Genomic DNA, 12,473 nt, shown 5'->3' with positions numbered 1-12,473 from the left:
CATCATTCCTGTAGGGTCCACGCGTTATTAACAGGCACCATGGGAAGGTTATATTAGGAGCCACTGTGTCTTGGGTGCTGTGGATGACCTGGCTGTAGTAGAAACAGTGGGATTTCTGACTTCTAGTTTCCCACATCAAACCACCAAAACCCTGTTAGAACTAATAAACGAATTCAGTAAAGCTGTAGCGTAAAAAATCAGTACACAAAAATCACTTCTCTTTCTTTTTTTTTTTTTATAAATTTTTAAAAAAATATTTATTTCTTTATTTATCTTTGGCTGCATTGGGTCTTCGTTGCTGTGCACGGACTTTCTCTACCTGCGGCAAGCAGGGGCTACTCTTCGTTGCGGTGCACGGGCTTCTCATTGCAGTGGCTTCTCTTGTTGTGGAGCACGGGCTGTAAGACAGCAGGCTTCAGTAGTTGTGGCACACGACCTCAGCAGTTGTCGCTCGCGGGCTCCAGATCACAGGCTCAGTAGTTGTGGCGCACGGGCTTAGTTGTTCCGAAGCATGTGGGATCTTCCCAGACCAGGGCTCGAACCCGTGTTCCCTGTATTGGCAGGCAGATTCTTAACCACTGAGCCACAAAGGAAGCCCTAAAAATCACTTGTCTTTCTATACACTAATAATGTGCCATCAGAAAGAGAAATGAAGAAAACAATCCCATTTACAATTGCATCTAAAAAATACCTGGGAATAAATTGAACCAAGGATGTGAAAGCACACTGAAAACTGTAAAACACTGATAAAAGAAACTGAACAGACACAAATGAATGGAAAACTATCCCATGCTCATGGATGCAAAGAACACTGTTAAAATGTCCATTCTACCAAAAGCAATGTTCAAATGCAAAGCAAGCCTGGTCAGAACTCCAATGGCATTCTTCACAGAAATATAGCAATCGTTCCTATCATTTGTGTGGGAACACAAAGGCCCCCTGAATAGCCAAAGGGAGTCTGAGAAAGGAGAACAGGTTGGAGGCATCTCCCTCCCTGACTTCACACTACATTACGAAGCTACAGTCACCAAAAAGTGTGCAATTGGCACAAAAACAGGCACGCAGACCAGAGGAACAGGACAGAGACCCAAGAAATAAACCTATGGTTATGCGGTAAGTTAATTCACAAGAAAGGAGCCAAGAACATACACTGGGGAAACAACAGTCCCCTCAATAAATGGTGCTGGCAAAACTGGACACCACACACCAAAGAACACTGCAGTCTGTCTACACCACACAAAAACTGGCTAAAAACCCAGTGTTCCAAATGAAGCCCTTCCTCTCCTGGGTCCTCTGAAGACAGACACCCTCATCACTCAACTAGACACAAGAACCTTCTCCCCCACTTTTCCTCACCTTTTCCTTTAGCAGCGTCACCTCCCAGCAGGTCCAGAGGAGACCTGGCTCCTGTCAGCGTGAACCAGACCCCCCAGTGTCCCAAAGCCCCAGTGGGTCCTGAGGAGACCCGGCTTCTGCTACATCCATTCTGCTGTGGAAATTCAAATTGAAATAGAGCCAAATGACCCATGAATTCTCCAAAATAGTTAAGGAGCAATTAACTAGAAACCGTAAGAAATGAAATGATTATAGACACAGACTTTACTTATTTTTTTTTTTTTAATATTTATTTATTTATCTTCGCTGGGTCTTAGCTGTGTCACACGGGACCTTTTTCTTTTTTAAGTTGCAGCATGCGAACTCTTAGTCGAGGCACGTGGGATCTAGTTCCCTAACCAGGGATGGAACCCAGGCCCCCTGCACTGGGAGCACGGAGCCTTAGCCACAGGACCACCAGGGAAGTCCCTAGACACGAACTTTAAAACTTATGCCAAATTCACACAAATTTATTCACCGACATTTCAAATGCAAGGCTATGAAAATTACAGAGAAACATAGAAGAAAATCTACATGACCTTGGGTTTCGTCTATAGATCACGAGCTTTGAGTTTTAACATACAAGGCCAATCACAAAAGAAAAAAATATAGTGGACTTTATAAAATTAAAGATTTCTACTCTCAAAGACCTTATTCACAAAGTCAAAATGAGGCAGGAGATAAATGGTCTCCAGCCTATGCATTTACAACTGGCCTCCGGTTCACACTTCCTGGGGTGAGAAAAAAATGGGCTCCAGGCTGGACATTCATTACCAACCCCCTGTTTACATTTCCTGAAGCAAGAGACAAACGGGCTCTAGGACTACATATTTATGACCGGACTCCTGTCTATATTTCGGGGTCTGCACCTCGATATGAAAACCAGCAACAGAAATAGGGTAAATAACCAGACATTGGACATTTTTATGGGAGGGACAGAGTGGGACTAAACCCTGTTAAAAGATCAAGAGGTCATACATTTCTCATCCTTCGGGCAAGGGAAACATTGCACATGTGCAGAAAGGTTCCTTGGGGGTCAAAAAGGAAGGGGCACCACCCCAAAATAGGTGATGCTAAGGTCGTCCCACAGGCCTCTGGGTGGTAATCCATGTTGGAAAAAAGTTGCGCACGCATGTTGGGGAGGGTCCTAGGGCAGGGCAGGTGTGGAAAAAGAAACCAGATAATTGGCCAGAGGTGAACAGAGACCCGGAAGAACTGCCCTGGTTAAGTGACTTAACCGCCTCTCTACTGCACTCCTCCTCATTAGGCAGGGTGTCCACACCCTTTCTCTCCGGGTGTGCATCTCTGCCTTGCTTCTGTCTTAACTAAACAAACTGTTTCTCTGTGTGCTCTCCCACTTGTTGCTGTGCTATGTCTCTAATAATAAATTTTGTACCTGTTTTTACAGTTTTTACCTCTATGACAAATGCATTTTTCACTGGGGGCAAGAGCTAGCGGGGGTGGTGGCTAGGATTCCTGGTTTTCATCCAGGCTCCCCAGGTTCAATTCCTGGGCAGGGAATGAAGATCTCGCTTCATGCCACCACTCACTGCTGCCTCTCCAAGATAAAAAAGACAAGCCACAAACTGGGAGAGAAATACTTGTAAACCACATATCCAGTAAACGACTTGGACTCAAAATGGACAAAGACCTCTAGAACAACCCCATTTTAAAAATGGGTAAGGATTTGAACACACACCTGGCCAAAAAAGATATACAGCTAATAAAAATAATACAAAAATTATACAAAAAATCATATACTATTAGGGATTTCCAAATTAAAATCGTGAGCCATCACAGCACACCTACCAGGATGGCTAAACTCCAACAAAACTATGGCAACACCGACTGCTGGAGGGTGAGGAGCAACCCCTCCTCATGGCTGGGGTGCAGGCACAGCCACGAGGCAAGACAGTTCCGCAGCTTTTTTCCACAACAAATCAAGCCTCCCCTCGGGGTCCAACAATTATGCGTCCAGTATATAGGCAACTGCTTTGAAAATCTATGTCTAAAAGCAGACAAGGATGCAATTATGCACAGCAGCACTATTCATAATGGCTAAAAACCTGAAGAAATCAGGATATCCTTCACTAGATGACTGCATAAGCAAAGTGGAGTACATCCATGTCAAGGCGAGCAGAATACACCACGCCAATATATGTCTCTCTGGCATAAGGATTATTTCAGTCTCATTCAAAAAAAGAAAGATAGAAAAAACTGAGTAGAGACTGACCTTTTATGAAGGACATTTATAAGGAAATCTCAATTTGTAACGGAGTGTCCCTTTTTGCACCAGAAATAGAAGGATGATTAAATCTCAAGTCACTCTTATCAACGGAGAAGCCCCGACTTAAATCTGCATACAATACCTTTGTTTACTGTGCTTTGCATGATAACCTGCCACTATTGGCTTCCCCCTTCCCCAAGGTCTTTTGTTTTTATCTGAAGATGGTATTTGGTATTTAAGGTGATGGCTTTGGCCATTTCAGGGACTGACTCAATTTTTCTGGGTAGCTCCCCTGTATACGGGAGGTATACATGCTGTTAAACTTCTGTTTTTCTACTGTTAATCTGGCTTTTATTAGACGGCGGGGGTGGGACTCAACCAAGAACCTAGAAGGACAGAGTGAAAATTGTTTTTCCTCCCATACACATGCAATGGAATACTACTCAGCAGCAGAAAGGAATGCACCATCAACCCATGGAAAGACATGGATAAACCCCCAGTATATATTGTTAAGTGAAAGCATCCAGGCTGAGGAGGCTGCACACAGTATGACCCCATTGGTGACATTCTGGGAAAGGCAAAGCTACATAGATGATAAGCAGATCATGGGGTGGGGGATTTGAAGTATTCCATGTGACACTCTAGGATGGATACCTGTCACTATGCATTTGTCTAAGCCCATAGTTGTGTATAGCCCAAGGGGTCAATCAAACTCTATTCAAATTTAGTTATTTACAGTGTAGGGGTATTACAGGATGGAATACTCAAGGTGACTGAATCTAACTGTATTAGAAATGCATGGAAAAATCTCACTGTAGGGGATGGGATAAAAGGTGCTGACCTAAGTTAACTGTGGAAATGAACGCAATCTCTAAACTAAATACAAAATGTACACAAACAGTGGACTTTATTTTATGGAGTTCTTTCCAGGGTGTAGCAGCTAACAATTCTGAAACCTCTGCACATGTAATCTGGAAAGGAGCAATGCATAGGTAAATGGCAGATAGTGGGCACCAAGCTCCTCACTGTGGGAGTGGGAAGTTACAGATAAGCAAGGGGAGAGCCTCTGCCCTCATAATACTTGGCTGAGCTTCCTGGGAGGATGGTGTGGGGAGTTCACTGGCCATAGGACATGCACAGATCTTTACACTGGGAAGGCTGTGAAGACATAGGAAACTCACACCCCATCTTTCCAACCATACCTGCTGCAAACACTCAGCCCTCTGTAATCAGCCAGTTGCACCTTTTTAGACATTCTTGCCCCCAGGCACATAAAGGAGCGTGAGGGTCTTGCATTACCTCTAAGCTGTCCCAGAATCCAGGCCCTGGGGGATGCAGCCAGGATGGGGGTGCCTGGGCTCCTGACCAGCAGGTGAGAGGAAGGAGGAAGACCAGTCCGGAGGACAGAGGTTCCCTCAAGTCTGTGAGCCCTGGAGCCCTGATCGGATTCACCCCCAGTGGGGACATGGGTGGGGCCTGCAGTGGTTCTGTTTTCCACCCGGGCCCCTTTGATGAAACCATGGCAGCAATGGGCCCAGAAGTCTCCTGGTGGTGTTTCAAACTGACACAGCAGTTTTACAAAGGAACAGGAGGATGAAGCTGAGCTCCTGACGGCCACTTCTTCTGGCTCTGAGTTGCTTCTGTCAGGCCCACAGACACATCCGTGGAGTCTGCTGTAACCCACCTTCCCCAGCCTGGTCTTTCCTCTCCCCCCCTGCGATGAGTCCCGTGACATTTCCACCCCGGACCCCTCTCCCAGGCCAGACGCCTCTGTCCAGTCACTGCACCCCCATCTCACCTTGGGGGCTAACAGGGCCCTCAGGGGACCGGGATCCTGCAGCTCCCCACACCCAGGAGCAGCCCCACCTTCCCTGGTTGCTGAGCCCAGACACCGGGTGTAACCGAGCAGGACCCTACGGGGCCTTCCCAGGACAGACCCACCCCCCCATATCCTCTGCTGTAGCTCCTCTCTGAAGTACCTGGATAACAGCATCTGATGCACGCTTCCTGAGTTGTTTTACAGACTTCTACCAGATGGAAGACATTAACTACTGTACTTGATGATCAAGAGCCCCCAGAACTACTGGCACCTAAGGATTGATACTGTTCACCACCCTGTTACCTCACCATCAACCAACCAGAGAATTGTGCACCAGCTGATCTCATACCCTGCGACCCCCTCCTCCAAATTCACACTAATTCCCCTCTACACCCACAGCCCTGGCCCAAGCCCGATCTAGTGCCTGGTTCCTCCATCAGGTCCTGACAAATCTCCCTGCCCCCACGGTGCGTCTCACATCCCACCCCAACATGGTCTTTCTGAAGCATAAACGAGACTGTGACTCTCTCCCACATGTAATCCCCAAATGTTTCCCCACTTTCGCTAGAGTATCTGCTGGGAGAAACATCTGCCAAGGCCCTGAGAGTCCCCGGCATCCCTACTAGGCTGGTGGCTCTTGGGTTCCCTGATACTGAGCGCCTCAGCAGGCCAGGAGACACGGCAGGAAACCCCAGAACTGCTCACCTCAGGATGGGGCTGGCACTGCCGCTGCCTGATCAAAGAGAGCAGAGAAGGGTTCCCCAACTGGGACACAAACAATGCGCGAGTGGCCTCTCCCTTAGCTATCGCATGATACCCATGGGACTTGAGGGAAGGAAGGACCCAGGCACGTTAGTTCCTAAGCAGGATGCTGTGGGCTAAGTTGTGTCCCCCCAAAATCACATGCTGAATCCCTAACCCCCAGGACCCCAGGATGTGGCTGTATTTGGAGATGGGGTTTTTAAAGAGGTGATCAAGGTAAAATGAGGTCACTAGGGTGGATCCTAATCCAATAAGACTGATGTCCTACCAGAAGAGATTAGGACACAGAAGATCATGTGAGAAGATGGCTGTCTACACACCAAGAAGAGAAGCCTCAAGGAAAAACCAGCCTGCAGACACCTTGATCTCAGACGGCATGCAGGACTAGGAGGTAGGTCTGTTGTTCAAGCTCCCCGGTCTGTGGTGTTTGTTATGGCAGCCCCGAGCAGACTCACACACAGGGTAAAGAAGGTCTCACACTAGATAGCCCACTCTCCATTCCCCTGTATGTGAGTTACAGTAGCCTCAGGAACTGAGGAAGGTGTGCCCGAGGAAAGGCACAAGATATGAGATTTTAGGCATAACACGACTGCACTGATATTTTTTTTTTCCTTTTTTAAAGATTTTTTAAATCTTTATTTATTTATTTTTGGCTGCGTTAGGTCTTCATTGCTGCACACGGGATTCCTCTAGTTGCGGCGAGGGGGGCTTCTCTTCACTGCGGTGCGTGGGCTTCTCATTGCGGTGGCTTCTCTTGTTGCGGAGCATGGGCTCTAGGCATGGGGGCTCAGTAGTTGTGGCACACGGGCATAGCTGCTCTGCGGCATGTGGGATTTTCCCGGACCAGGTCTCGAACCCGTGTGCCCTGCATCAGCAGGCAGATTATCAACCACTACACCATCAGGGAAGCCCCATGACTGCACTGATCTTAAACGAGCCTGATCTACATTCACACGAGATGGTTTTGTCCTGTATATACACCCACATTAGCACCTTCAGTCTCAAGGGCAGACCTTTGTCTTCACCACCTCCACTGAGAGCATTACCTTAATCTGCTCTGAACCACCTCCTATAGGATTTCCAGAACCACAAAGCATCAGAGACTGCATGCTGCTGTGTAATCATGTTTCACAGGACCAGAGGCTGTGCGCCAGCTTCCGGGTGACTCTGCCACAGCAGAGCCGCCCAGCTGTCCACCAGAACCCACGTCCCTTTTTCCTGTTCACAGCCAGCCTGCACCTCCCAGCTTTCCCACCCACTGCAGCTCCAAATGGAAGTGCTGGAGGTGGTGAGGGCCTTGGCCAGCCTGTGTCCTAGGACGGAGGGCATGGTGCCATGTGGTCACCCCATCCCCTGCTGGTGGGAGCCCTCCACCTGAAAGCAGGGAAGAGAAACAAGGAGGACAGAGCCTGGGCCCCGACCCCCACCTGCCCTGAACTATCACATGAAGGGAACACAGACATCTTGAGCATCAGACTATTTTGGGGGGACACTTTGTTCCAGTAACAAACCTTTGCTTTAAAAACCAAGGTGCTTTACAGATCCCTCCCCAACAGTAACAGAAAGTGAGGCTTAATTTCATCATAGAATAAAGTTATGAGGAATTTACAGGCCAAAGAAACTTAGGTTTGGGATACTCAATTAGTGAAGAATCTAAACAGAGTTTGGGCTTGGAGCAGTAAATTAAAGAAGTACCAAGTGTTGTTCATATAGGCTTCTGCACCTTTCACATGAGAGACTTATTTCCTGCTTTCAAGGAGATAGATAGTCAGAGTGTCCCTCTTGCATCAGCCATTTATTAAGGAACTGTAATTCAAAATAATTGATATGCCATTGTGGAGCACCCCTCCCTGAGACCCAACAATACACAGAGGTGGGAATACATGCATATATTTCCTTGCATTATCAGCTGAGCACTTTTAGCTCCTATATGTAACTTTTTCATAACATTCTCTAGTAAAAGGAACCAGAGCTCTTTGAAATAATGGCTGACACTAGGACTGACACAGTAAATATATGAGCCAGGACAATCTTGAATCTTATATCAGAAAATAAGGAAGTATCAAGAAAAAAAATCCACAGAGTGGAATGATGTCAAAGGAAAACAGGAGCCAATGGAAAGAGCTCTCAATAGCCAAAGTAGGAATGAACTTAGCAACAAAATCTGGACTGCTGGATTATAAGAAAAAGTTAAAAAAACAAAGAAAACAAACAAAAAAACTGTCCACAGGTGTCCATGCTGGTAAAAATAAGTAACTGCATAGGGTTTTGTTTGTTTGTTTGTTTGTTTTAATCAATAAGGTTGAATAGAAATCTCCTATGTGGAAGTCCAAATAATTGATGTGGACACTCAGCCATCCATGGATTGTGGAGGTGGAGATAACTCCTGTCTCCATAAGTTCTGGTTCCCAAAGTAGCTTCCTCCTGAAGAAGACACACAGCAGGGAAATGGGAAAAACTTAACTTCATTGTGGGGAAATCTGACAAACTACCTCAGCCAGGTGACCAAAGTTAATAGTAACAGTGATAAGTTGCCTTGAGAGCCTGTTCCCTTGATATAAAGTGATGAGAAAGCACTTTACCTCTGTGATCTGCTTACTCAAAACCCATAACTCAAGCCTAATCCTGAGAAAAACACCAAGTAAATTCCAATGCGGGACAGTCAACAAAGTATCTGACCAGTACTCCTCACCAATGTCAAGGTCATAGAAACAAGGACAGTCTGAGAAACTGTGAAAGCCCAGAAGAGCCTAAACAGACATGATGACTAAATGTCACATGATACACTGGATGGCATCCTGGAAAAGAAAAACTTAGAATGAAGGAAACCCAAATGAAATATGGATGTCAGTTAATAAGTGACAATTCAGATGAAAACTAGAATGAGAAACCTATTGCATCACACTAGAAATCTAGAGGAAATGGGTAACTTCCCAGTAAAAACACACATTAACAAAACGGAACATAACAAAGGAAAATACAAACACAACAGTTAAGCCACCAAAAGACCTCTTCCCCATTTTGCTTCTCCTTTCATTGTTTCCTGATTTCGCTCTCCTGGGACAGGGAAGGAACAGAGACACAGCAGTCTGGCAGTTCCCCTAAATTCGGACCCTACTCAGTGTCTTCATCTCTCCCAGCCATGCCCCATCCAGTAGGGCACCCAAGGGAGTCTCAGGGCTTATTCGTTCTGATGTATCAGCTATGACTTTTTTGATTCCAATGGACTGGACACACTTACTAAAGTAAAATAAAACATTATTTTTAAACGATAGAAATAAATTAATAACTGCAAGAGACAGGTTTAAGAGTGGATTTGGACCTGGCAGTTCTGGTGGCTCACTCTCTTGCAGTGTGATCTGTTCTCTCTCCAATCCTTTGTCCTGCTAAATGCCTTTGGGTGGCCGCATTCACAGGAACACTCTCTCTCACTGCATCCAGGGCTTCCAGAAACTCCAGGCGACACCCACTCAATGTCCATTTTAACAGAAAAGAAGAGGTTCAGTTAAGGTCAGTGACTGTGGTCACCCATCCAGGGCTCTTGCTGTCCTCCCTTGATGGCAGGAAGCTCTTCCACTTGCTAAAATAGCAACTTCGCTGTTGGTGGTAAACTCAAGACTCTTGCTTTGGGCATCGGGGCCTCACATCAGAGGCTGGCCCTGATTGCCAGTGTACCTCAAAAGGCACACAGACTTCATTCGTGTCCCTGGGAGGTGGGAGCCCAGGAGTCACACCTGCCCTCTGACTATATTAATCACCCATCTCCACAGAACACATTTGCTCATTTCCCAGTCTCTGCTCTGTCCTTTACAGAGAACGGAAACCAAACGGTAGGTGGTAAGGAAACTGTTACTCAGCGGAGCAGTGTCTCAAGGGTGATTCTGTACCGTGGAATCCACAGTTGGCTGGCTTTCCGGAGGCCGCAGGGACTGGGCCCGGATGCACGTGGCTCCTGGAGACCACGTGGCCTCAGAGTGAGAACACCAGCTGGGAAGCCACTTGCTCCCATACCTTTGATTTTTAATGAGTATGAATGTCAAAGGTTTGCAACAACCCGAAGGCCAGAGGATTGCAGGGCCACGGTCCGCTGTATGCTGGTTGTGGCCAGGGCCACACTCAATGTCTGGAGGGTTACGTCCTCTCGGAAGGCTGAGAGGCTATGAGGGAGGAGGCCCTTTCTCAATCACATGGATGTAGGGAACTGAAACATCCCAAGGGGCCGTCTACGCTGCCCAGGTAGCTGTTCAATTGCCCAGCAGCAAGGTCAGCTCAGTGATTGGCCACAGGGGCTTGACAGGGCCCAGGCAGGCCTGAGCTGGAGGACCACAGATGCCTGCCTGGATGGTCAGGGGTCAAGGGATATTCTGAGATTTTATTATCTACTACTGCCCACTCAAATGGGACGAAGGATGCAGCCAGTCCTGAAGGGCACCGCCAGCCCTCAAGAAGGCAGCATATGGGGGCTGGCAGCGCTACAGCCTTGCATACATGCCAACATGTCCCACTGAGCGCACTGCGTGTCAGGGCTGGGCTGGAACCTGGGTCCGGCCCCACCCTCCCCATGTTGGTGGCGGGGGACCTTCCTGACTTCTGAGGCCCTCCACAACCACAGACTGAGTCCCGTCCATCGTGGAGGCTCAGATAGAAGAGAGAGGGGAAGGCGAAGCAGGCCCATTAGATCGTGAACACTAGGTGTGTAAAGTATGAGTACTTTCTGGTTTTCTTTATATTTACAGGAATTTCTATTTTTCAATCATTAAGATACACTATTAGTAAAATAAAAAGATTAAAATTGTGTACACTTTTTCACACGCCCCTCACTAAATGTGAATTCTGTAGAAGGTACACATCTTCTGAAATCTCTTCTTACAAGAGTCACGGATTTACTTACTAAAAGCTGGCTGGAATCAACACAGGTGACTTTGCAGTTTTAGGATTGCCTGGGTCCGTGGCTTGCCGGGCTGCAGTTCCTACTTTCCACCTCTGTGAGATGCAGGTGGAGAAGCAAGGGTGAGACCTGTCTCTCTATGAGCTGTTCAGCTAGGACTCTGAGGTACCTGCCTTGTGCAGCACGTGGTAGCAGAAGCACGGGTCACAGCAGGAACAGAGTACTTGGTCTCGGCCCTTAGATGACCCAGAGCAGACATTACATACTCAGCCAACAACCAGAAAAGAGAGTCCCTTTATTAAAAAAAAGAAAAAAAATTACATTCAGCCAGCACCTTGGGTTCACCCAGGCCTGCTCTGACCTTCTGTTCCCCCTCTAACACAGGCCAACGAGATAGCTCTTGGCAAAACTGTGTTCCCACTGACCTCCCACCCACCTCAGTCAGGTCTTGCTGAACCCAGAGCACCAGGAATGCTGACCATCCTTGCAGTTTGGGGCCCCAAGGCTGTAAGCTCACCCCAGTGGGCCAGCTCTCTGGGGTCCTTCCGGCACACTCCCGAGGGTAGTGATGGGGACGCAGCTGGAATCTGAGTCGCACAGTCTGCTCATTTCACCTTCATTCGTTACGAAAAAGGTCTTTACCCATGAAACATTCACCCCACTTTTGGTCCTTTAAAAAAACAAATTTTCTTAGGAACTATTACACCAAAGTATCTTCCGGAAAGCAAACGTTCAGCAATAAGATTTACTTCAGTACAATTTCATTTTATGTACATACAAGTGTACTTAAAGAGGACCATGTATAAAATGAGATGCCTAGTTTGCCATTTCTTTGAAGTCTGAGGCACCTGAGGTTTATGATTGTTCCTTTCATAGAGTACTGTATTCCCGCCTTTATCTCCAGACCCAAGGATGGGGAACAAAGGTGAAACAGGTCTGCACACTGCAAAATGTCTTCAGAAATCTGCAAACCCAGCTTCTTACAGGAGTTAAAGGTTAAGGACCAGGACAATGAAAGGGTGTGTGGGGGAAGGAATAGCAAGTAACCAAAACAAGGTGTCTGCGACCAGCCCACCTTCTCTGTCAGGAGTGTGCACCTGGAGCTGGTCTCTGTGTTTGGGGAGCCCTTGTGCTTCACAGAAGCAGTGCTGAGCCAGGGCGGAGCAGCTGGCCACAGACACCACCTGCCAAGTACCCACTCTCAGTCCTGAGCTAAGCTTAAACCATAATTACATTTATTTGCTTATTTACTGTGACAGGCAATGTGTTCAGTACTTGGAGTGACTATATTCCCCCCCATTTTATTTTTTTAAACCACTTTATGAAGGTATCAATGACATACAGAAAGCTGTACATGATTAATACATGCAACTTTGTGAGTATGGAGACAGATTACACCCATG

Source organism: Eschrichtius robustus, chromosome 9, assembly GCF_028021215.1.
Source record: "Eschrichtius robustus isolate mEscRob2 chromosome 9, mEscRob2.pri, whole genome shotgun sequence".
NCBI classification, from domain to species: Eukaryota; Metazoa; Chordata; class Mammalia; order Artiodactyla; family Eschrichtiidae; genus Eschrichtius; species Eschrichtius robustus.
Note: the sequence above shows the minus strand (reverse complement) of the source record.